The 27,651-nt window shown below is 33.4% G+C and overlaps 1 protein-coding gene across 1 annotated transcript in view; it reads right to left on the reverse strand.

Annotated features, from left to right (window-relative positions):
• Window positions 1-25,029, reverse strand: part of TyrRS (Tyrosyl-tRNA synthetase) — a 109,326-nt gene extending 84,297 nt beyond the window's left edge. The window contains exon 1 of the mRNA XM_035351894.2: window positions 24,974-25,029. The gene's annotated coding sequence lies outside the window, so the exon portion shown is untranslated. The remainder of the gene's footprint in view (window positions 1-24,973) is intronic.
• Window positions 25,030-27,651: the final 2,622 nt, after the last annotated feature.

The following is a 27,651-nucleotide window of genomic DNA, read 5'->3' on the forward strand; positions in this document are numbered from 1 at the left end:
TTCTGTTGGCGAAAAAGCAAGATTGCATTTATCGTGAATAATTTCGAATGCAAAAGTTATACTTGTTACTAAGGAAAGAATTTATTTGTGTGTAAAATTCAGATTGCCTGAATTTTAACAATTCTCAGAAACGAAACACAAATAACAAGAAACTAAAAAAATATTTATAATTAATTAGGATATATAAACGATGTAATCATTAAGCATATTTTTAGTAAGAAAGAATATTTTGTAATAAATAAATGAAAAATATATTTAATGTTAAAGAATCCTCTATAAATCTCTACAAAGTATAAAAATTACAAATATTTTTCAAGGTGCATGTGTATATGTACCTGATAAAAAGATTTACATTGTTTATTATTCTAGCGATATTTTTAACCAGGTGCATATTTTCCGTGAGGCATTTTCCGGAGATTTTTTTCACCGATATACATTTTCAGGATATTTTCTTGGCATTCGTTTTACTCAAGTGGTTAGATTAAAGTGTTATTTTGTATGCTGTGAAACCTAACTAGAATTTATTTTCATTCCATAGTTGCTTCACATAAATTTTCGATTTCATGTAATATTCAGTTTCATAATGGCATTTTGAGATTTACTATACTTTTCAGTTTTTTTTTTTTTTATTAAATGTCGTCTACAACTACTTTCAATAAAATACTGATATATAATAGGGAAATATAACATACACGCGCACTCATGCTCACAAACATACATCACCATATGTATACACAGTGTTTTGTTCTGTGTGTTTACATATATATATATAGTTTACATACAAAACCGTTTTAATAATTCCTACGAAAAATGTGATAAATTTTCACGAAATAAACTGCTTGCGCTTTCTATAGTTTAACATAGATGAAGATTTTAAAGTCTGAATTTAAATAATGATATTGTGTTTATATGTACTGTAATTACTGATGAAAGGATGTTTCTGAATTTAAAGCCAGGGTAGCTTAAATTACTAACAGAATGAAAATACACAACTTGAAATCAGAGTATTTGGAAGAAGCAATAAATTTAGAATTTACGGCAGCTCCATTTCTCGTCATAGTTAACAAAAGGAACAAACTGAGAAAGATCAGAATTATAGATTGTCCTTGCACAAAGGTAATGGTCTCCCATACAAAGTAGAAAATGTACAAAGGTGTTAAGCTTTTAGTTCAGTTTACCCTGGAGGTATATTTACGTTGAAGTCAACTTGAAGATTCCGCTATTAGGTGTTTTCTTTGAAAAGGGTAATATCTTTTTCAGCACATAACCAGAAATAAGAGTTTATGTTTTCATTACTTAATCTTCAAAGCTGTATAATTTGGAGCATCTGCTCGGAAAACTGTTAACTTATTTTTCATCATTTATGAAAAGAATACACACCTGCGTAAATGTCTTGGAGAAATAATATCGTTAACAATTTTGTTACAAAGATTTTTTTTTTTTTTTTTTTTGGGTTTCTATTAACATCTCGATAATGCAAGTAGTATATAAATACTTGCATTGTAACTCTTATATAGTTAATTACAAGGAAATTGCATTGTAACTCAAACTATAAAATTCAGTTCAACAGCAATATCTCAAATTACGTATCTTTAGAATTTCTGATACAGAGCCTCGCGCTGGAGATAATTTTTTTTCCCCGTACAGTGTTGCTATTGCTTGCTTTAAAATCGTTTCGTTTTTCTAATCAAAAATTCGTTGAAGGGTTACAAAATCTGAAATCTATAATAAAATAAATTTCAAATTCAAATTAGGGCTTCCCCGTACAGTGTTGCTATTGCTTGCTTTAAAATCGTTTCGTTTTTCTAATCAAAAATTCGTTGAAGGGTTACAAAATCTGAAATCTATAATAAAATAAATTTCAAGTTCAAATTAGGGCTTCCACGTGCCCATATTCTATGGAAAATCATGTTTTTCAAATTTGGGTGGCTCTAGGTACCGTTGTTTTATCACAATGCGAGAAACATACGTACATTTATTGAGATTCTTCATTATTTAATTTCTTTAAATATAAGACAGGGCGATAATACATGGTGGCAACGATTTCAAAAGTGATTCAGCCTCTTAGCAAAATGCCAAAACGAAATTAATAGTCCTTCAGAGCCAACCTGTACTTTTGGACTTAAAAAAAAAAAAACGACCGAATGGATGTAAAATGCACAATTTAAGGGAAATTTCCTTGCGTGACAAGGTATTCCAGATTACCTCAGCTTAAAGGTAATAATTTTATCAGATTTTAAATAATGAGAAAAGGGAATTTAGACTCCCAGGTATATGATATACCGATGAGACAAATAATATGTACGTATGTCCGATCTGTAACAGAACTGCTATAGGCAAATATTAAGTTGCATTATACATAAAGTTTTGCTTAATTTAATAACATATATAGTGAGACACCAGATTAATAAACAGCTAATGAGCAATATATCGAACAACTAAGCAGTGAAGAAAATCACGTCATATCATATGCTCCTTTTTTAGAAGGTGGCTGAAAAACCGGCAAAAATATTTTGTAATTATGTTATTACATTAAAATTGCATAATTGAAACGGCGATAACCGAAGAATCGAATTATCGCAGTTAATTTTATATGTATAATATACTGTATTTATATTTTATATGTATAATATACTGTATATAAATACAGTTTTAATTTAGCTGTATTAAAATTTTTAATACTTATAAATTTCATTACATTATAAGGTATTTCTCAGGCCTTCGTGGTGTGATGGTCTGCACGCTCAGCGCGTAATTGAGAGGTCCGGGGTTCGATTCAAGGCAAAGGCGTTGCATATTTTTCATCACTCCTGCTTTCCAAAAATTACCTAATCTCTACAGTGGCGCCCGAACTAAAAGGGTGTTGGATGATGATTCTCCTTCCCCTGGATTAGGTGACCTAAAAACCCAGTTGCCAAATCCCACCTTCTTGGTATGCCTTCGTGGTGTGGTAGTCTGCACGCTCAGCGCATAATTGAAAGGTCCATGGTTCGCTTCCCGGCATTGCTTATTTTTCATTTTTTCTGCTTCCAAAATACCTAATGTCTCTAGAACGTAAAAAATAACAAAAATTGTGTTTATGATTTCTCATTCATGAATAAGTTTTTTGATAAAATTATTCAAGCTAATTTGTTTTAAGTGCATTCTGCACTCTGATTTATCCCAGTTTGGAAAGTGTGTCTAGAAGCAAAATATTGTTTGCATTTTATTCTCCTTCGAAAAAAGTTTCAACACTTCAAATGTATTTACTGCCTTTTTTTATGTAATACTTTCTCTGTGTATGTATATCGTACTTCCTCAGAACGATATATGTATATAGAGGACTGTCGTACTTCGTCGGTCCTACTTTTACATCGCACTTTATCGGAAGCTCATTTGATTTAACTGTAAGCGATAAAAAATACTAAGGTTATCTGCCTAAAGAGCATAATGCTTTCGTGAAGGATTCTGTAAGGAAACCTACCTCACATTTGTACTCCCTATGGAGAAATCCACAAATGCAGCCAGGCATTTGCCATGATTCTGGCCCAGGTCGAAAACTCAAATTCTTTGGGCTTATCCAATCGGCCACCAGAAGGCCCAGTTTTATAGAAAATTACTTGAATCAAGTCATTGAGAATTTAGTAATTTGTTGTTACATAGTATCTGCTAAATAACTTAAAGATGACATAGATTTAAAATTCTAACATAGTACAGCGGTAATATCTCTGAACACTAGTACTTCGAGCCAGTGTCTAGTTCTGACGAACAGGCTGACTGCATGGAGGCTTTCATGGTTTTCCTTATGTGTTAACGTAAGTGCCAACCTGTTTTCCTTAAGCAGTTCTCCACGAAAGCATGCCTTCATTAGGCAGATAATACTTACGAATACTTGTTTTGCCGCAATCAAATAAATAAAACTAAACTTAAAACACTTATGTGTTTTTGCCACCTTTTAAAGGACGTTTTACACACAACATCCTCCTGTAACAGCAATGAGATAATTTTACTTGATCGCATATTTCATATTGATATATTTTACCCGTTCCAATATTCAAAAGGATAATTATAACACTATTTTGGCTGAATATAGAGTTAGAAATAGATTATAGAACAGATGGACATAGATGATAGAAATCGATCTTTACACAGAGCTTGTATCATTGTTACATTGTAGTTGAACTGACTGCTTATATTATATACAGGTAGATAACACAAATTTAAGCATACCAAATTTATGAGTAAAAATATTACTTTATAATGAATATTACACAAATATTTTTCAGAAAAACTATTTAAGGTGGAAATATTGTGCGATATGCATTCTAAAACAATATTTTCCTCCTTAAATTGTCTTTCTGAAAACCGTAACTGGTTTTATATGTAATATTTTATAAAAGGATTTAAAGAAAATTTAATCAGTTATTCTTTCAAATTTCAACTTTCCTTGAAAAGAAAATGTATTTAATGTGTTTCTTCTCAAGGTATGCTATTTAGATTATTTCTTGACTTCCTTGTAGAATATTTACAAACAAATGAAGCTGATACATTTGAGATCATTTGATATTCAAACCATATATTTATTTATTTTGAAACATCTTAAAAAATCTGATGCGGACACCACATGACTTCCTTGTACGACAAATAAATGAAACGCAATTTTTGCTAAACTTCATTTAAACCTATTTCGTTTGAAAATGAGATATGATCTTCCATTTCAAAATGCCCCCTTGGCACTGCCGAAAGCAATAAAAAAGGGAGGTGCACAATTAGATGTTATACAGATGCCCCATACAGAAACTTTCAACATTCTACGGTTAACCGTTTTTGAGTTATGCGATATACATGCATACATACGTACAGACATAGGTCGCGCTAAAACTAGTCATAAGTCCCAAACATAAAATTTCAACATTTTATGTTTAGTTATGCGTCATACGTACGTGTAAACGTGATGATGGAACTATTCAAAATGGAAATTTCCTTTGAAATATGAAAATCGAAATGTTTCGCAATTACAATACTTTATTTATTTCTCACAAGTCAAAACGGTGTCATAAATAACTAACTACTAATAAATTTATGATGCAATCTAAAGAATCATTTAAATCTAACACTTTAAACTGGAATAAACTTATAATATTTGAAAATTAAATATAAACATAATACCAAAATAAGTTGCGAATAATTTGTATTCGAAAAATTGGAACACGAGAGAAAAAAAATTCTCACAAATTCCCTTCGCATATTAAAAAGTATTTCCTCAGAAAATAAGGATAAAAAAAATGCAAGATTAATTTTTCACCATTATCGAAGCAATTCCTTAAAGAAACTGAAAATTTAAAGTATTTTACGTAGTTTCTCTTACTGATGTATATTGACTAACTTTCTGTATTTGGCACACATCTTGATTTAAGGTACGAGTAATATATAGCATATGTGTTAGTGTGCAAATTATAAAGTAGCCAAATAGGAGATAAAATACTATTTTAGCAACCAGTCTCGTGACGAAGATACCATAGGGAGAAAAACTAATTTCACTCGCTAAATTCAACGGAGGGGAGAATTAGCTTAATTATATCCACATGGTAAGGGGGGCCCGCTTTTGAAGCAGTTTGAGTAAAAATGCTTGCCACTTTTGCGACAGTCCTGGTAAGAAAACACGATTATTTTTACGTCGTTTTCTGAAAAAACCCGTAACACTCGGGGGGTTAAGTGACACTTTACAGTTTCAATTTTTAATGCACTGAATTTAGTCATTCTGATTTTTATTGAGTAAATTCTAATTTAAACTCTTGGTTTATCACTAAAAAATTTCTGTTATCCTGATTCTGACACGAATTCTTTCAAATAACAGAATTTTATCATCGTCTTCTATAAAATTTATTATATTACCCCAGATCCGGATTGAAGCCAAAATTAAAAAACATCTTTTACCTATTTTAGAAACTTTCATTAAGAGTTTCTCTTAGAGCGTCTCTAAATAAAGGGCAGTGAGTACACTACGCATTTTCGCCATTGTGAAGCCAATGCTGTACAGGCGGAAGTAATACATATATCTGCAATAAAATCTCCCCATAATAGTATACTGACTTTTACTTCTTTAATCGCTAATATACATGCTAAAACAAGAGCACATATGAGTCGCCATTATAAAAACGGTTAAAGTATCCGAACTCTGAACAGCCAAATGTTTTCCTATTCTTCCTGTCATTCTTTAAAATAGTGGTCTCAAAACTCAAATTGCATGCTGGCCAAATGCATAATCTGAAAGCAGCTGGGGGAGCGTTTTTTTAATGACATTTTATACACAAATATGCAGTGTTTCATATTGAATGGGACAAAATGAATAGCACAGTACAAATTCTGGTAACGATTTATTAAGCAGAAACAAATTAATTCTGAAACTAAATTATTCAAATTTTACCTCACAACAGCGAAAAATCTTCCGGTTTCGAAATCGCTACTAGAGGCACTGCTGATCAAAATGGCGCCATCCATGCAGGAGAAAGCATACTGTGTTTTGGAGTACGTCAAAACATCCCCGTTTACCATCGTTCAAAGACATTTTCGCACGAATTTTGGGACAGACCACCGCATCGTCACAATATCGAACGGTGGGCGAAGCAGTTTCGGGACACAGGCCATTTGTGTAAGAAAACCAACCCTAAGCGAATTGTACTCAAATCAAAGTGACTGGAAAAATTCGTGAAATGCTTTTGCAAAGTCCCACAAAAACAATGCAACATGAGAGTTCTGAACTCAAATCTCATGTAACGGTGAGGCGTATGTTACGGAAACGGCGATACATCTTTCAGATGATGCAGGAGTTAAAAACCTTCTGACTAACCACTCCGTAAAGTTTTCTGTGAGAATCTGCAAATGATAAGCTGGAGGCAGATTGTTTCGGAAACGGACGATGCCACTTTTCACATTTCTGACAAAGTTAATGGCCATAATTTACGATATGGCGGCAGAGAAAATCCACAAGGTGTAATGGAACATGAGTGTGATTCTCCAAAAAGTGAATGTTTTCTCCACCCTTTCCAACAGCTGTGTTTTTGGTCCTTTTTTTTCTTTGCAGAAAAATCGATTAACAAGTGCATTTACCAAGATCAGAGCTATCAAAGTGGTTGTTACCTTAGTTGGAGAAAGTTGTTCCCAGCTTCATTCTGTAGCAAGACGGTGCTTCATCACATTAGCATAAAAACATACGCCAGTACTTGAACAGTTTACCACATCGTCGGACTGACCGTGCTCGGACAAACAACACGTCATTGATTAATTTAGAAGTCAAACAACAAAAATCAGCGTTATACTTGCAAATTTTCCAAGACTAGTTTCGGTGGTTTTATTACCAAACCGTCCTCCTCGGCTGCCAAAGTCAAAGATGAAGGAAGAAGATGGTTCGATAGTAAAACCATCGAAACTAGTCCTGGAAAATTTACAAATATAACGTTGATTTTTGTTATTTGACCTCTAATCGTTGACTCAAGGAAAGTGTGTACATCACTCGTACCAACTTCAACAGAAAAAGACTGCAAACACCAGACTACAGAAGAGGTTCGAATTGTTGGCTGATGTACTGACGTGTGAAGTTCTCCCACCTCACGCCAATGATGTAGCCTGGAATACAAACATACAGCGGCAAAGCTCTAACCTATTCATTTTTTTCCTTCCTTCACATATGCTTAGTCCATATCTTAATGTCTCTAAAATTGTGAGTACCACACTTACAACAGATACATAATTGAAATGCATTCGTAGGTCATATAAAAAGGGCCGCCAATTTGAGACCGCTGCTTTAAAGATGCATTTTACGTTTCTTTATTCTGCAGTCTAAACCAGTTCACATCATCATTCCAGAAAACTTCCCGTGCTGCCTCTCCCGATGATTTCATTGCTTATTTCCGTTTCATAAGCAGTGCTACTTTGTAAACGTAGCCTTGAAAAAAGAGAAGTCAAAAATCTTTTTTCACTTGCATTCCAGTTCTATTTAACGAACGCTTGCTTTACACGCTGTCTCCGAAATTGACGTGTCAAGATTAAGGCCATGCTCATTACAAAAGAATCCCACACGCCGCTTGAATTTTTGATTAGAATACCGGCTGGCTTTTCCGTTATCCTTCACGACCACTCGTTATCCTTCTTACACGTGTTAGAAATGATTTTCAGAGGAATTCCCCCCACCAAGGTCAAGGAAAACTTAAGTTATTTAATTTTCCCTACGGATGTTGGAAATGTTTAAAAGTATACCTATGTGGTGTAATTATGCTATTCTATTAAATTTCTCTAAGAACACTGATAAATGAGCAACACTGACATATGTAAATTCACTAAATAATCGATCCAATAATTTGTATCAATTCTTTTTCTTGATATTTTTATTACTGATGACTTAGGCGTTTAATTTAATATTTAGATATAGAACATATTCATACCGAAATTCGGAATCGTCCGAACTTACGATTTCAGATCATCAGTTTATACAATAAAAAGACACGTCGAAATTATAAAATCAAAAATATGAAATTGCTTATAAAATAAGGAAGCATTTAATACCTTACGAAAATCAAAATTTACAAAATCCACAATATTTATTTATTTGTTTTATTAAACAATTTTTTTCAGTGTAAGTTGTTCAAGCTGTTTCATTTTTTGTGCTAACACTTTCTTTTTGATTTTATAGATAATTTCTTGTTTCAGGTACAAAATTCCATTATTCAAAGTCCTGTGATTATCATACAGAGAATTTTCACTAAACTGGTCAATCAAAATCTCTTCAACAGCCCTTCTGTCACTTTCTTTACTATCGGTAGCGATATTTTTTTGGATTTAAAACCATACTACAGATTTTGCCGCCCGTTAGTTGATCGATGATTGAGGTTATCTGTGTTTCAATTTTATAACAGACATAAGTTCTTGCTCGGTTACTAAGTTCCATTGCTCGTGTCCTGTAACTGCCGTATCCAGAACTCCCAGTAACTCTAAATCCGAATGTTTAAAGAGGGTGTTAACACATTTTTGTAACGATTTTGCAAAGATTTATATATAAGCAAACCTTAGAATTTTATTTTCTAATATGTTCAGTCTGATAACTTTTTTGTTGAACTAACATATTACATCTTGATTTCCAAGATAAAAGTCCTTAAAACATCAAGGTTGATTTTATTCCACTACTCCTCTACAATCTTCCAGAGTCCATCCAATGTTTTAGGATACCGCTTATAAAGAGCTTATTTTAAAGTCCAAATGCATACGAGACACATCAAGGGACTTGGGTGGGATGCATTTAAACGAAATAGCTTCAATTCCGGTTTCATTTCTCATTTTTTCCAAAAAATACAGCAATAGATTTACAGGTATGGCTTGGAGCCTTATCCTGAATGGAACTTAACACAGTGAAGATTGTCTGGATAAAGAGATGGAATTTCTTGTTTAAAAATAGGTGTTAAAACATATTTTTGATAGTAACCCGAATTAATTTTGACATTTTTTTCTACTTTTCCTTATTTTAAGTTTTCCATTATAAGAGAATCCAGTAATAATTATAAAACCTTTAGAAAAGAAAAACTTTCCTTGTTTTCTCTCAACCAACATATTAAGTCTTTTTCTTCTATTTTTCGGTAGTAAATCAATTTTTTTTATTGCAATCAGATACTGAGAAACATGTTTCGACGTTAGGCGATGAATATCATGTTTTTCATTTTTTTTTTTTTTTTTTTTTTTTTGTTTTTGTTTTGATTAGCTTTAAATCAGATTTTATAATTTTGTTCACAGTTCCTACAGAGATATTTAAAGATTTTGCAATAGCCGCGTTCTATATCTTCCGTTCTACTGAGCCGATTGACAAAATTCAAACTGCGTTTTTAATATCTCGAAAGAGCGACTTAGTTTATATATTAGGTTTATATAATAGCATTTTTCTTATATGGATATTTTGACACAAAATCGGACTTTTTCTGAAATAACATGCAATTTTTTTCACATATTTCGATTCTACGACTTAAATTATGTCTAATTATTAAATTTTGTAAGATTTGGTGCGAAATTTATGGAGAAATTGGAAAATTTATCTTGGCCCATTTTTTTTTTTTTTTTTTTTTTTTCAGTTTGCGTCAAGAATACTTCACTTGGTGAACTTCGTAATTTATAGTAGCCTATTTTTCCTTGCCATTTTTTCATTGTAGACGAGCAGGAAAAAAGTCATTATTCATATTTTCAAATAGTTTTAATAAAGTGCGTAAACCACATTTGGCGTTATTATGGCTTATAACAAACATGCCAGATTTCGAAACGCGCCAATATCTTAATTCACGTATATCATAGGAAATTTTGAATAAAAAAAAACTAATTTTTTGCAGGCATGCTTAGAAATATATCAACTTTAAAATGATGGTAAAAATTGTATGGTTATAATTCTAAATTTGTTTTCGACAAATTTATAAAAATTATATAAAAATACAAATTTTAAAAATAAATCATAAAAAATGGGCGAATTTTATTTGTAATGAACTTAAATTTCGAAATGTGAAAGGAAAAATCAAATTAATTTAACAAAAAAGAGGTATTAATAAATATATATCAATTCAATTAACATGGAGGAGCTAAAATTTTGAGAGCTAAAAATTTTAAAAAATACTTGTACGCTTTTTACAAAACTTAGCAGTTTGGCATAATTTGAATCTTAGAATAAAAAAATATGGAAAAAAAATTGGCATGTCATTTCAGAAAAAGTCCGATTTTGTGTCAAAATACCTATACCAGAACAATGCTATATACAAATCTGATATATAGCCTAAGCCGCGCTTTCGAGACGTGAAACACGCTAGTTGAATTTTGTCAATCGGCCCAGTAGAACTGCCCCCCTCTTCTTTTGGGGTATGCATTTTTTGCGTTTTCCCAGTCAGACGTAAACTTTGATGTTTCTTTCCTTTCATATTAATCATGTCACTTATTTTACCTGTAGAAATATTAAAATAATGCTTTTTACATCTTTCTTTAATAATTGAATAAGAGTATTTCGCTTCGGACAGTGCAAAAATAAAGCCTTCGATGCATTGTTTATTTTTCAGACACATTTTATACATACGAATATTTTTAATGCTGCAGACGATAATTAAACCTTATTTCAATTTGACAACAGTCATGTTTGTGTTTTAAAATTAATATTTAAATTCATGCAGAAAATCAAAATCATAACAAAAATATGTAAATACCTTCTGTAATTCTCAACAATCTGTCATTTTCTTCACTGTCGGTAGCGATATTTTCTCGATTTAAAACTATATTACAGATTTCGCATTCCATTAGCTGACTGATTGAGTAGGGCACTGTCATCCCAATGGAAAACTTCTGTTATATACCCTTCATTTAGTATCACTTCCTCACGAATTTTATTAATTGGAAAATTTCGCGTTTCGCTTGTGATATCTGAAAACTTTCAAAATGGCAGTTATCATCATCATCACGACCATGGAACATAGTAATTGGCCATAAATTAATTATGACAAGTATTTTTTAAAATACCCACAGACACGTCCTCATACGAACCTGCAATGCTCCAAAGAGCAGGTTTTGTTAAAATATTTAAAAAAATTCTTGAATGGTCTTGCTGCTGTTTGGAAAATTTAGCACAATTTTTTTAAAATATGCATTTCAGTGTATCCAATGGTTGAATGGTAGATGTACAATCTGGAGGAAAGACGGTGACGTTATCTTTTATTAGAACTTTAAGTGAATTATTTCATTTCTTGTGCTAACATTGTCAGTTGTATACAATCTGGACAATTTTCCATCATCCAGTAAACCAACAAATTTCAAATGTCGCAGAGCCTTGCTTTAATGTTTGTGTCCTCCATGCTTTTTCATATTTTATTCCTTTAAATAGCTGAAATTTTCCGATTACGAAACGTTTTCATTTGTGCGTTCCTGCAGCATTTGCACGTGCCAAAATGTCTCACTTCGAAATTTTTGACACTAGTTGACACTTTCCTGCAGAGGTCGCCAAGGTATTTCAAAGCGCATATTGCCAGAAAAGATGTTTCGTCAGCGTTATGTGTTTGTTTTTGAGATAATTTTTCGCTGTTAATTCTTCTTGATGAATTCTGTAAACTGCTCGGTTACTTCAATAACAGTTGAAACTCTTTCGCCTGAAATTTTTAACTGCCTCGTACTACGGCAATTTTTAAATTTGGTTAGCCAACCTGTCACATATATGAACTCGAGTTTTAAGTCCATTTCCTCATTCAATATTTATCCTTTGGTGCAATCAATGGCACGCCCCCGCTGCGATGCTGTCTCGTTCATTCAATCATCACTTTATCATTATCGTCACTTCCAACATAATGATTTTTCTGTTATTCATGCAATCCAGGTGTCAAAATCTACAGAACCCCCCTTTATTTTACTCGTATCCTGTTGATTTTCCAATGCCATACTCTTCGTATAAAGATGCGCCTTTACTTATTTATTATTTTTCGCAGCCAATTACACTTACTTGATTGACATCGAAACATACTTCGCTTTGCACATCTTGCTATAGTTCCAGAATTAGAAATTCTTTTTGACATAATGCAAAAACCAAATTTTAATTCTGATACGAGAATTGTAATAATAATAGCTTGCAAAAACTGAAAAGCTGGATCAAAGAATTAAAGATTAGCGCAATTTGCTATATTAACTTAAGTTTCTTGGAATGTAATTTTCTCTTTGCTGACAACAAAAAAAAACTAGTATGAGCAATATCCGATTCCAAACAAATGTCTTGAGATTTTCCTTATTGTTAAGGTCTTAGAGAAAATATTACATACATACACACACACCACCAACTAAGAGCCGAAAATGTTTGAGGTCAACGTCAATACAATGTATTTTCACTGACCAGTATGTGCTTCTCTAATCAACAATTGTTTGAAAGTGACATACAAGAATCTTATTCGGGAGAAAAATCGCTTTTACACAGTACACCTATAACAGGAATCGTATATAAATTTAAATATTGAACTTGTAAAATAACAATCAAAGAATAAATATTATTTGAAAGTATATTTATCATAAATATTGATAAGCACTTAATTCAAGACAAAATTACACAAAATTCTTATTTATGATCAGCTGTAAAGAATACTCCACACATTACGTTCCCACTATTTCTATTCTTGTTACATGCAGAATTACTTTTGCATTGCAAATGTGATGATGATGATGATGATGAACATTCAAAATTTATATCTAAAAACTAATCTCTCTTTTCCTTGGCAATCATCTCTGAGGTTCAATTATGCAGATATGCAGTAACAAATACTGACACTGCTTTTCTTTACTACATTTCTTAGCCCAACAAGGCATTTTTATACACTGGATTAGCATTTACAGGATCAACTCAAATGTGCAGAAATTTTTTTCATCTATTCTAACTGGACTAATAAAAAGAGAAAAAGATTTTTCAGTTATCTATTAGAGACGCAGTTGTTCTAGAGCTAAAGAAAATGACAAATGAAACCTTAGCAACTTGAAATACACGAGGTAAAAGTTCAGAAGTCTCAAAACATACACACATCTGATTCTCCATAATGAATTTTGACCAATGGACACCAGATCTGCTAAAATACAGTCAAATTTTCCATGCTGTCACATCTGATAGACAGACACACCAGATGATAGATCGGACAATGAAAAGTCATCAAACTTCAATAATGTGGTCACTAAAGACAAAAAGTTCCTCCTTTCCAAATAGTAAACTGACATGAAACACAACCTCTTGAAAGAAACAGCCTCATAAAGAAAAAGGAGAAAATCAACAAATGGTGTCAGCAGTGAAGGTTGTATTTCAACATTATATTTATCCCCCTCCCCTGATAAAAAGAAGTATTTCAGAATCTGTGTGAAGAACATCTAATCATCATCATCATCTAAATTGACAACAATTACACTGAAAAAGAGTGAATAATTAAGATTTCAAGAAGAAAAATTTTATAGAAGGATCTTTATTGAACTTTTTAACTCTCTGTTAAGTAGTGATATCATGATTTGTTAAGTCACACCAATAAAAAAACAATAACTCAATAATAATCACTATAAAGATCTCTATAGCATTACCGAATTTAAATACAATAGATTCTTAATTAACTAAACCCCATCTAAAAAAATTAAGTTTGTTCATTGCAGAGTAAAGGGAAAATTACTAACACAAATCACCAGAGTAAAATAAAACAATTTACAAAAAATATTAAAAGGAAAAGATGAACACCCAAAATAACAGTGGTGATAACAGATGATGTTATAATAATTGGCTGTTAACTATTCATAATCCAGAATATAATAAATGTTATTATATCATTCATTAAAAGTAAATTATTTAATCATAAAAAAATAAATCAAGTGTACAGCTAATTAATCTTGTAACTTGCATTTCCTCCTGAAATACCAAAATAATGTAAACAAAAAAAAAAGTATAATGCAGACAAGCACTTTCCTGCTTGCTTCATACCTTTCACCATAACCTATGCTTCCTATGTCTTAAAATCGGTATAAAAATCATGTAGCTTACAGACATTAATTTTGGTTTCGCTTGTTTCACTGTTAAGTATTTTTATTTTCTGCGGTGATCAGTGGTACTATTTCAAGTGATTTGGCTTTACTGTTGCCAGAACTTTCAGAAATCTACTGTAATTGTATTACAAATATATAAGCATATGACTGATGACACAAAGTTCACATATGGCAAATAAACTCTCCTAGAACTTTATGTTGTGGCACCAATAGTAAAGTACTTCTAAACATAAGACAGAATCTGGCAAGTATAAACAGCAATAAAATATAAAACAAATTTAAGAATCTGAGCTTTTATAACTTGTTTGCTATTTAGAGTCAGATCAACAGAAATAATACAGATTCTTTTTTAAAAAAGTACTTAATTTTATCTGAAAGAATTAAAAAAAAAAAAAAAAAAAACTGTTTCTAAATCTCATCAAAACTGGTTTAGAAAAATAGCTAATTCTATCCAAACTTTGATTACCTTAACATCTCTATGCATCATGATGGTCAATTTCAGCATTTTATTTTTCCTCCAAGTCTAAGACAATGACAAATTTACTCGTTTCTACAATGTAATTGTACACTGAAGAGCTGAAACATTATGACCACCTGCTCAGTTAGGCTTTGCACAATCTTTAGCCTGCAAAACAGCTACAACTTGGCATGGACCACAAGTTCCTGGTAGATGACTAGAAACAGGTTGTACTAAATGTCTAAACAGCAGTATTGGAATTCATTTTTTTGAACCTTAAAAAAACTCTGACACCGTTTGGGCCATGTGACATGGGGCACTGTCCTGCTGGAAGATTCCATTTCCAGTTGGGAAGACAGTCACCATGTTAGGGTGCAACTCATCAACAATTATGTTCAGATAGTCTGCAGCTTTCATGGTCTGTTCTACAATAACTAGGAGTTTTTCAGAGCAGCCCATGAGAATGTCGCCCAAATCTACAAGGTAAAAGGAACAACTGCTTGCCTGGAAGACGGCATACTCTGACCCAACCACTGACGTGATGAATGGGAAATCATGATTCATCCTACCAGGCAATTGTCTTCCTCTTATCCATGGTCCTGTCTCAATATTCCTGGGTCCACTGTAGATGTGGTGCTTGGTCAACAGAGGCATATAAGTAGGACATCTTCTGTGCAGCCCCATATCTAACAGTGTCTGCTAAACCGTGTGTTCTGAAACATTTGCACTTAGACCTGCAATGCATTCGGCTGTTAGCTGCGCTACTGTCTGGCACCGATTTTGTTGTACCAAGCGGAACAATATCCAACATCCTTTTTCTTTGATGACGCATGGACATTTCAACACTTTGGCGTCTGCTGCTGGTTTCACTGCTGTTTATCCACTTTGCATAAATAGCAGCAATGAAAAACCTAAAAGCAGTGCAGTTTGAAGATACTCATTCCGAGTCTCTGGGCTGTTACAATCTGACCTCTATTTTATTAACGTAGATCAGCAGCTTTTTCCATCACTCACAAAACTGCAAGAATAATTCTTTACCTTCTCCAGCAGCAGTTAAGTATCATTCTCACTTAATCATGTGTCTTCCACGTCATCCAGACCACTTCACAGAAATATGTGAGGACGATCATAATGCTTTAGCACGTCAGTGTAGAATAAATATACTGCAGAAATATGTTACTGAATACATATCATAATACCCTGAGTAAATTTTTCAAGCTTCAATTCGAAATCCCTCTGATTTATGGAAGAAAATCAAAATTCTCTTAAATTCTTCTTTTGGGCTAAATTTACTGTAAAAAAAATTATATGGCATATATCATTTCCAAAGGAAATTTATAATGGAAGAGTTGAGCAGATTAAAGGGAATATGATTTGATCTACTCATATTATTATACCACATATTTAAAAGAAATCACTTACAGTGACCATCTTCAATGTTATTAATTTCAATACAACCCTGTTAATCACCATAAAAATACACTGGTGTGCAAAAATTAAGGACGAGACGGTTTTTTCAATATAACTTTGTACAAAAGCTTTCCAAATCAATATATTTTATACCGTAAGATCCCCAATACGTAAGGACATGAGTAATGTAAGCAACACTTACTAAAAGAGAAATCAGAGGGATAAAAAGAAGCTTTACTGAAAAAGTAGCATGGAGCGCAATGCGACTGAAGGCCGAAACATCCCTGTGATGGGTGTCCAGTAAGAAACATCAGGTCTTTAATAGAGGATATGATCTCCCCTGACTGCTAGGCAGGTTTCACATCGTCTGCCCATGCTGAGAATGAGGGTGTCGATGAGTTGTTGAGGCATTGCTGCCCATTCGTCTTGCAGCGCCAATCGAAGCTCCGGAATCATTACTGGTGGTAAGGTACGAGCTGCCAAGTGTCTGCCTAGAAAATCCCATATATGCTCAATGGGATTGAGATCCGGAGATCGTGCCGGCCAATCCATACGTTCAGTATCCTCACTCTAAAAGAGCTGTTCGGCAGCTACTGTGCAATGACATGGTGCATTGTCGTCCATGAAAAGGAACTGCGGACCCATAGCGCCTCTAAAAAGTCACACATGTGGAAGAAGAATCTCGTTACAATAACGGGTCCCATTGACTGAACCTGCGCCGAAGATGTGAAGGTCTGTAAAAGTACCAAGCATGATGCCTCCCCAAACGAGAACACTGCCACCTCCATACCTGTCCCTTTGAATGATGTTCGAGGGATGATTGCAGCTTCCCCGCTCTCTCCAGATGAGTATGCGATGAGAATCGCTACTCAGACTGAATCTGCTCTCATCTGTAAAGAGTACTCGTCCCCATTCATTGTCTTTCCAATTCCGGTGTTCCCGGCACCACAGAGAACGCCTTCTCCGATGGGCAGACGTTAGAGGTACACACCGTACAGGGCGTCGTGCAAACAGACCACCACCGTGCAGTCTTCTGGCCACGGTAAAACGCGATATCGGTCGTCCAGTCGCCTGTGTCGTGCGTCTAGCGATTTCTCCCGCTGTCTGCCGCCTGTTTCTTCTGGCCTGTAAGGCAATATACCGGTCATCTGCGGGTGTGGTTCCTCATGGACGACCACTACTAAACCCCCAGATAGCTGTTCCTGTAGTTTGAAATTGTCTCCAAAGTCGTGAAACGATGCTGTGAGCAATTCTGAATTCTGCAGCCACACTTGTCACACTGTGGCCTTCCTCCAACTTCCCAATGATTCGACCTCGGGTAAAAGCATCCAGATGTCGTCTAACAGATTGATTATTCGCCATTTCTCGCTGAGGCAGCAACTCGGTGTGATTTTAACTGCTATACGGCGTGCAATCTCTTTGCCAGAAATACTGATCTTACACCGACAACATGCTTTATACTATTCAGACACTCCCCCATTACGTCTACCTGCATATCTACACATGTGCTACCGTACATCACCTTACTTAATCTTCTGATTGGTCTTTCTGTCCGCTCTGCCTCTTCGTTCAGCTGATATGCTAATTTTTCGACTTCGTTCTTAATTTTTGCACACCAGTATATGCTAGGTAGATAGATATACCAGAGTAATATGCTAAGTTGTGCTTTTCAGGACAAGATTCAATTACTGCACATTGAACAGTAATGCATTTATTGTAATGCTGCCTTCTATTCCAATAAGCAGAAACTATAAAATAATTCCAGTGCTACTTTTTGTTAGCAGAATGTCACATGATATCAAATGTAAATATTGGTACAAAACGCAACAAGATGTAGAAATGGCAAAACTAACACTATACAGTTTTATGAAACAAATAGTTATTTTCTTAAATGCAAAATAAATACAAAAGGTAAAGATAAATACTGAAAGTCAAGAACAAGAATATGTACAATTGCTTTGATGAACAGTTGTATAGTGATTCATTTCTAGTTGCAGTTAACAGAACTCGGAAATGATGTATTATGCTGCCTACCACTTTTAGTTCATTATTTCTTAGATGGTGCTACTAAAATGGTATTTTCAAATATAAAAATAAATAAAGTAATCAAGAATGCATAAATGAAAGTGATTCCATTAATAGTTTAATAACTCATTAAATTTTTAATTCCATTAAATTTAACTAGTACATTTCTAGAACTATAAAACTGCCCAAGTGACTACCCAGACATTCCGGTTTTTACCAGCTTCTGATATTTACTAGAAAAACAAATCATACTGAGTACGAAAGGTAAGATACGTGTCTCATAATACGTTGAAATGTTTGACAAGCAACAAGTATCTTGCAGCCCCTGGCACATGTTAGAAACTGACACATCACTTCTTTGGGAAAAGTGAAAATACAACAGGGACCACAGGCTGCTTGAAATGAGCAAGGTGAGAAGTTATCTTCAGATAATTCTGAAATAGGAAACATCATGAACCAAGAAACCAAGGCATATAAATAGAACGACCTTGGATATTTGGTTTTAACATGTCAAACTGATAAACTTGAAACAACTTAAAAAAAAAAAAAAAAAAAAAAGACTGCATACCATATCTATAATTATACCAACATGATATCTTCACAACTGCAAATAAATCAAAATAGGTACTAGGAAAAATCCACAGTTCTTTCAAACTTTATTAGATCTCCTCTGTAAACATTTCTTTTCTTGACATGATTTTTCATTACAGTGGCATTCCAGTGCTCCAGTAATAGTAAATATAATTTCATTTCATGGTTTTCTGAGCAATCTTTTAACATAGACGGTATCTTTGACTAGGAAGAATTTAATCCTGAGTCTTCATCATTTGAAGTCATACAATTTATTATGATTCTTTACTTTTATTAAAAAGGAAAGAAAGCAGCAACTCAAAAATCAAACTTCAGGAAAGAAATCAATATAATCCACAGTTCTTTCAAACTTTATTAGATCTGCTCTGTAAACATTTCTTTTCTCGACATGATTTTTCATTACAGTGGCATTCCAGTGCTCTAATAGTAAATATAATTTCATTTCATGGTTTTCTGAGCAATCTTTTAGCATAGACGGTATCTTTGACTCAAGAAGAATTTAATCCTGAGTCTTCATCATTTGAAGTCATACAATTTATTATGATTCTTTACTTTTATTAAAAAGGAAAGAAAGCAGCAACTCAAAAATCAAACTTCAGGAAAGAAATCAATATTTATGTTTTTCCTGAAGTCCAAATAAAAATGTCAAGGGAAAAATTACAGCATCGATGTCCATTCTTTCCAGTTTTCATAATGACATCTTTCTTAATTACCTAGGAGGTGAAATAAATTGGTTATCACATTTTCATCACAGTAAACTCTTGCCAAACATGAATTTGTGAAATGCGATTTCACATATACGTGTTACTAAACTGTTTCCATTTAATTTGTCCACTGCTAGAATTTCACTCATAAATAATTCAATGTTCGTTTATCAACATTGAATCATTCATTAACAATTTTAAAGGATTTACAACAAATTAAAATGAAGTCAAAGAAATCATACAAAGTAACTAGCACAGGTAACTGGCAGCAAAGGACAAGTAACACAAGTAACTGGCAGAAAAGGATTTTCAGATATGAAAACAGTAAAAGATTTAACCAAGAAATGACAGATCAAGAACTGCATTTTAACACAAATATTATTTACTGTTTATTTTTATAAAAATTGTGTTTTACTGTCTAATCCAACTAAATTAAACTGCTTATTTTTATAAAAATAGTCTTGAATTAACATGCATAAAAGCAAAGGTGTCGACTGCTAGAATTTTATCCTAGCAGTCGACAGCCAATTTTATCCTAGCAGGGGGACATTTACTCAAGTATCCTGTATTAGTGAAAATGCTTCATTCAGAATGAGTTCTTTGATACTCTATTTTGACTATAAATTCCATCACTTCACGGAACTACAATTTTGGCCCAACTTAATTTGCCAATTTGACATCATCATTCTTACTTGAGTAAAAGACGAAACACCTTCACATTTATTAATTATTGAACATTGAAAACGGTTGGTTTGTTCCCCTTTAAAAGTCAATTAATTTCCAATCAACAGCGATAATTACATTTTTTTTTAATTTCTTTTTCAAAGTTTGAAATTTTGCTATTCATGATTTAAATCCAAGTCCCCTTTAAAAAGTTTTTTCATGATTTACATTCAAGCTCTTTTAAAACACAATTTTCAGGGTTAAATTTTCTCTTTTTGATACATTTAACTAAATTTATATTAGGAGATAATATAATCAATATTTCTTTAGTAAATAAATTATTATTATCTTACTTTGCAGCTACTGTGCAATCATTAGAAAAACTTGTTTTCAAATTCAATGAATTTTAGATCATTCAATATTTTACATATGTGGAAGTCGGAGTCTAAAATTCCAGGAGTAAGAGTCAGGGTTGGTAATTTTCTCTACCGACTCCACAGCCCTGGTCAATGGTTGGTGACTTTTCAAGAAGAGAATGTGAATGATTAGAAAGTACTGAGATTTTAATTACTAAATTTTAAAAACAGAAACTTTTTAAGAAGTAAAATTATTAAAAATACTGGTTAATCTTTGGATTATGGTAACTTGGTGATTTTTTGGTGACCAACCCTGCTACAGCAACCTACTAGTTTTTGTTTGGACGGTATTTTGTTTTCACGAAGTAAAGGCTTTTTTTTTTTTTTTTTTTTACGCAACATTTCCAACATTTTTTTCCAACAATCTGCTAGCCGAATTACGCTTATGCTAGAACTTTTATGGAACAAAAGTGCTTAATCATGATGAAGATTAGGTGCGAAATCGGGGCAAAGTGCAGAATCGCCCACTGCTTGCCGCATTTTTACGAATTGCACATACACAGTATCATCTATGTACATGTTGACCTATTTTGACTTAAAAAAAAATCCCAGAATTGCACAAAAATGGCATTGCACACACTCTTGACTGTATCCATGTACACTGCTAAAGTCCTAGCTAGTAACCTTTATCGCCTTACCAAAATGTCGCCAAACTACCTGTTACCATATACTTAGCCAAAATACTTTTAAAAAGCCATATTAGTGCAAAGCAAAGAAGTGTTTAGTCACTTCACTAGTCTCATACCTAAATCTAATGGTGAGTGCACCAATTCAAATGATATGGCATATGATATAAGTAAATGTATTGCAAAAACAACATTTTCTCAAATAAATTATAAAGTATGTAATTTTTTTATGTTACAACTGCATTGTTTCAAAGTCAGAAATCTTCATTTCATAAAATTACTGCAGATGCTATATCCTGGATATAAGCTCCCATATATAAGTAACTTAAGTGGTAAATCATTAAACGATATATGGGAAGAATAAATATAGAAATGCTGTAATGTTTTAGATAATCAAACAATAAGCTATCTGATCTAACATACAATCAATAATTAATCTGCACAAGCATTGCACAACAGATGGAACTGCAACATTTATTGGAAACTGTTAATGCATTATTAACACAGCATACAAGTGAAAATTTACCTATACTTGCTGTTGATGATGCCATTAAAAATGTAAACAACAAATATAAACATTTAAAGTTGTAGCTATGTAGACAACAATTCAGCAGATACGGCAAAAATCAGAAAAGAATTAGAAAGCAATCTTTAGTTTACATCTTATACTTATTACACAAAGATTTAAATATAGTAAATGTTACTTGACATTTTTTTCAAATTTTTTATTGTTTTCATAATCAATCACTTTACTTAAATCGTTAAGAATAAAAAGTATTGTTGTTGCTGTTATTATATATCTCATTTGTCAGACAGCAGCATCAGAACAAGCCCGCAAAATTCATCATGGCAAGGACTGCAAGACTGTGCCTGTTTTTGGCAAGAGCTTTGGGTACCATACAGGAGGTGACAATGTGACTTTACTCAGTTCCGCCCCCAATTTTGATGGAGAGTATCCCGAGAGAATGGGTCAGAGTGTCTCCCACACCTCTTGTTCTTAGAGTGCCCCCACACCACATAGATTCTATACATTTACAAACATTAATGCCTTCTCTAGGATTCAAACACGGGCCCTTCAGTGCAGCAGTCAAAGTCTCTAACCACTATCCCGTTTGGGTACCTAAATTAAAAAGTTTTTTTTATTATTATTATTATTATTATTTTTTTTTTTTTTTTTTGAGAACTGCATTTACTGCTTTTAAATAGCTTAGTTTCTTCTTCAACAATATATAGATTTAAGTTGAAAGATAAATATCTGACATTTTACCAAATGACAACAGATTCGAATGAAAAGTAAAACAATGGGTCTACATCAGATAACATTTAAATTAAATCAACACAAACTCATGATCTGAGATTAATTCTTTTGGGCTTAAAATGCCTGGGTGATAAGCAAATACTCCTTTATTTAAGCAGTCACTTGTCAAAACGAGCAAACTTAATTGCATAATATGCAATAGGGAAATATGAAATGTCACCGATAGCTTACATGCTAGCTGTTTAACAACTATGAATTATTTTTAATATAAAACTGAAAACTCCCTTTGATTGGTCTAAATTGTTTATTGCTAATATAAAATTTCTATGAAAAATTTTCTAATATTTATATTTCACGGAGAAAGAAATCACATAAATAAATCTAACACAAACAGCTGATTCAGTACTGAAACCCAGAAAAATGTCTCGGAAACAAATTCAATAAAATGTATTACAATTTCCTCAATGCTACCGGTAAAATGCAGAATTGCCCACTTATATGGCACGTATCAATGTGCACATGGACAAAGTCAAGGGAGTGCGCAATGCCAAGTTTGTGCAATTCTCTGACGTTTTTTTAAGTGAAAATAGGTCTGTGTACATGGATACCGAGTTTGTGCAATTCTTTTACCTTTTTATTTTCAAGCTCATGCAAAATTGCCCACTTATATGATATATATCGATGTGTACATGAAAAAAAGGAGTGTGCAATGCCAAGTTTGTGTCTGATGTTTTTTTAAGTGAAAATAGGTCAAAGTGTGCATGAATACCGAGTTTCTGTAGTTCTTTGACTTATTATTTTCAAGTTGGCGATTTTGAGAAACATGCGAAGCAGTGGGCGATTCTGCACTTTTCGCAATGCTACCATGCTATCCTAGTGCTACTATGCTCTCAATAACATTGAGAATGAATCATCAGATACATAATTCTACCATCAAAAATTCTTTTTTTTTTACATTTTCACAGTTAAATTTAAAATTACACATGTATACTAATACAATCAAGTAAAAATCCTGTTGCTAAATTGGAAAACCTAAACTGGAAGCAAAATTTCACACTACTATGCTCTAAACACCATAATGATAAAATCCTTCACATACATAATTAACCCATGTAAGTTTGATAACACATACTGAATGAAATAATGTTTTTTTAGTACTACTTTTAGATAAATAACCAATGTTAAAAGCCATATGGAGACAAATGAAAGCTGATTTTAGAAATAAGGGTTTTTTATTTCTCCTTTTAGTCTTTTCTATTTTTATTTATTGATTTGTAACATAATGTAAGCAGTTTCTGATTTTTAATCAAAATATTTTACCACGTCATTCATAATATTTTATTTTCGCAAAAAAATATAAACCCAATAATAAATTACGATGATTTGGATTTTTATAAATTCAATATTATGATAATATTTATATAAAAATATAGTTTATTTCTAAACTTCATTTTTTAAATAAAGAATACGCTAAATCACGCACGCTCCAAGCATAAGTGACAGACTGCTGCCTAGGGCGCTGATTTTCGGAGGGCATCAGTTAAGTTGTTCGCTCAAGCGACTACTAAATAAAGATTTATTTTGTTTAGAACTATTAATATGGGCCGTCAACAGTAGTGATCGTTTAGGGCACCCAAAATGCTATAGCCGGACCTGCATTATACGTTAACGGACTAGGTGCAATAGAATTATTCTGTGAGTTGACAAATATGAAGAACAAACAGATATGAAGGGGATATGAATGTTACTGAATTGAAATATTCATATTCAAGCAAAACCAACCGATCTATAAGTTCCACACATCAGCTTTCAGCATATAATTAAAAGGAAGATAAACTAGCACACAATATGATATAAGTAATTATATTTATTATTATATTATATTGGAATTATATTAATAATAAATATAATTACTATAATATAATATAATTACTTAATAATATTTATTATTAATATATATTGGAAAAATTTTCATATCCACCGATAGAGCATAATCAGACGCACTATTCGTGCCTATTTCATCAATTAATCACAAGTGAGGGTTCAAGGTAACGAAATACACGGTTTAAAAAAGATCCGTATCTAAGCTTAATACAATTATAGGTTGCAAATTTATGATTCCGCTATTTGGCTGTCGTAGGCAAACTTTCACATTTAAAAAATAAAAAACTACATTGAAAATACGGCAGATAAATGCTTAGATGCCATTCTACAATCTTCAATTAATGAGAACAAAATTATGTTTGATAATCGATAAACGTGGTCTAAATAAAAGCTATATTTACACTTACCAACGTCACTTTACACAACACCAAATTTCACTTCCTCTTGAAAAGACCGAACGAAAGCAATACACGGGTTGTTGCCAGCGTGGTCCGAAACAAAAATCCCTCGTCAGGTTTTTTTATCCCTACACTGTATTTTGTAAAAAAACGTTATTTTCGACTTGCTTTCCTCTAATATGCGAATAATTTTTGGCTTATTTTCATGTAATTAACTCTGGAGCAGTGGCAGGTCCTCTATTTGTGCACATGAACCTCCCCCCCAAAACGATAAATAAACTTATTAACGAATTAAATAAAATAGCGTTAAATACACGTTTTCTCAGTTTCTATTATGAGTCCCCCTCTTTTTAAATAAGCTAATACGTAGCTAAGGTGCTGTATTGTAAGTTACCAATGCACAAAGCATTTGATTTTCCCCAATCGCATGTGCGATCGAAGAAATGCTATTGAAAACCAATTTATAGGAACAGAAGCGGACAGAGAAGCGGGAGGGGAAAGGCGCCGCTGATAACCATTATATTGGCACAACTTCCGTGTGCGGAAGTTCGCATTGTTTGCAGTTATCTTGTCCGAATTCTGCCTTGGTTTGTTATATTTACTTAATTCGTTTAAATTCTTTTATTATTAATTTTTATTGTTATCATTTTTTATCGCGTATTATTTTTTACGAACTTGAGTAAAAATTTAAGATGGCTCTTAGTAAAAACAGTGTGTCGGAACTAAATCAATTACATTTTTCAACATTCTCTTTGGGGGTAGGGGAAATGGAAATGCAATTACTCAGGCAAACACCTTGTGACGAAATAATTGACTAAAGATTTTAAAAAGGAACTTGAGCCTGATTTCCCTACTTTAACAGACTACCTTTGGAACAATTTGGTTTCAGAAAAGGCTTATCCACAACCAAACAATTAGTTAGACTCACCGAGTTTATTGGCAGCGCCTTACATAATAAGGAAAGTGTCGCCTTACTCATGCTGGACGTGGCGAAAGCCTTGGACCGCGTCTGGCATGAGGGACTCATTTATAAGCTGATCCAGCTAAATTTTGAGCGTGAACTAGTTCTGCTAATCAATTCTTTTATTGTTAACAGAAGATTTTATGTCTCATTGGGTCAGGACACCTCTATCGTCAGAAGAATGTGCGCCGGTGTAGCGCAGAGGTCCATTTTAGGACCTATTTTGTATCTTTACTACGTGATGGACTTCCGTAAATTACAGAATGACCACAACAGCTTTCTCAGATGCTACGCAGATGACACAGCGTTAGCGATTAAATCTATCCGTCTGACGCACGCTATTCAACATTTGCAGAACTTCATACCTAACATTGAAGACTGGTACATCAAATGGCGCGTAAATGCTCAAAAGTCACAATTAATGATTATCAGGAGAAGGCAAAGAAAAACTATTAATGCTAATCTCAGTCTTTTTAAGGAGACGATTCCACTTGTAAAGAAGGCAACTTATTTAGGGGTTGTCATCAATCATAAGTTCACCTGGTCGGACCATATTGACAAGGTCAGACGTAAGGGTTTGTATATTATTCAGCAATTAAATCCACTGCTACGTTCAAGCTCAAAACTCAGTCTGGTCAAAAAGAGGCACATCTACACTGCTGTTATCAACCTGGTGCTCTGTTACGCCTCACCGGCATGGGCCTCGGCCTCTAACTCAGAGATTGCAAAATTACAGGTCACCCAAAATAAGTACCTACGCCGGATTACGAACGCCCACTACTTTGTTAGCAACGATACCTTGCATAAAGATTTAAAAATTGAGTATAAGGATGACTACCTGCAGATTCCAAACGGAAAATTCTTTGCTAAAGCACGTGAATGCATACATCTAAGCTCTTTAAATGTTTTTAATTATGAAATTCTGCAAGAACGATATTCGCCCCCTCGCGGCCCACCTTACATTCTAATTTCCCCACCTAAATACTGCACTGTATATAGGTATATAGCTTCAACTTCATTACTAGCATTTTATTTTATTTGGTTTCATTTACTCGGCATTATATTTTGTGCATTATCTCTATTTTCACATGTTATTCTTCATGCTGTGCGAGGTTCAATAGTGCGAGGTTCACACCTCGCACTATTTTGCTTCTCCATTTTACGACTCCATTTGCTTCACTGGCCTCGTTACTGTCGGCCACACACCTTTCCACCCCTAGTCCTCCCTTGGGATACCACGGTCATATAGCATTCACGTTATGTGCCATAAAGGCAAATTTCCAGTTCTTGAGCCGGGCACGTTGCGCTTCCGCGAAATATTTCGGCATAAGATGCTCGGATCGAATCGGATCAAACCCGATTTATCCTCAGTAGAATGGTGCAACACCGGAGTACCTGCGTATAAACTACATTGATTCTACTAGTAGATTCGGTGTTGCTATAACAGACTTACACTTTGCGTACTTAGGGTTCGTTCTTTTCGATTCGGTCCAAATGACGGATCCGAATCCGACAACTGAATGCGCATGCGTTGCTAATTTTGGTGCGAATAGCATCGGCCGCGTATAAACCCACTTCCATCGAAAAATTTAGTATTTGGTAGACTATCATCATGAAATGGATAAAGTTCTACTAAAATAAAAAGTTCAATAAAATAAATCATAGATGATCAGAAAAGCATAGACGTAACCACGTAATTGGTGACTGAAGAGCAAGAATAGTAAAA

This window comes from Stegodyphus dumicola, chromosome 12 (genome assembly GCF_044657685.1).
Source record: "Stegodyphus dumicola isolate Sdum_Otavi_A_Nest chromosome 12, ASM4465768v1".
NCBI classification, from domain to species: domain Eukaryota; kingdom Metazoa; phylum Arthropoda; class Arachnida; order Araneae; family Eresidae; genus Stegodyphus; species Stegodyphus dumicola.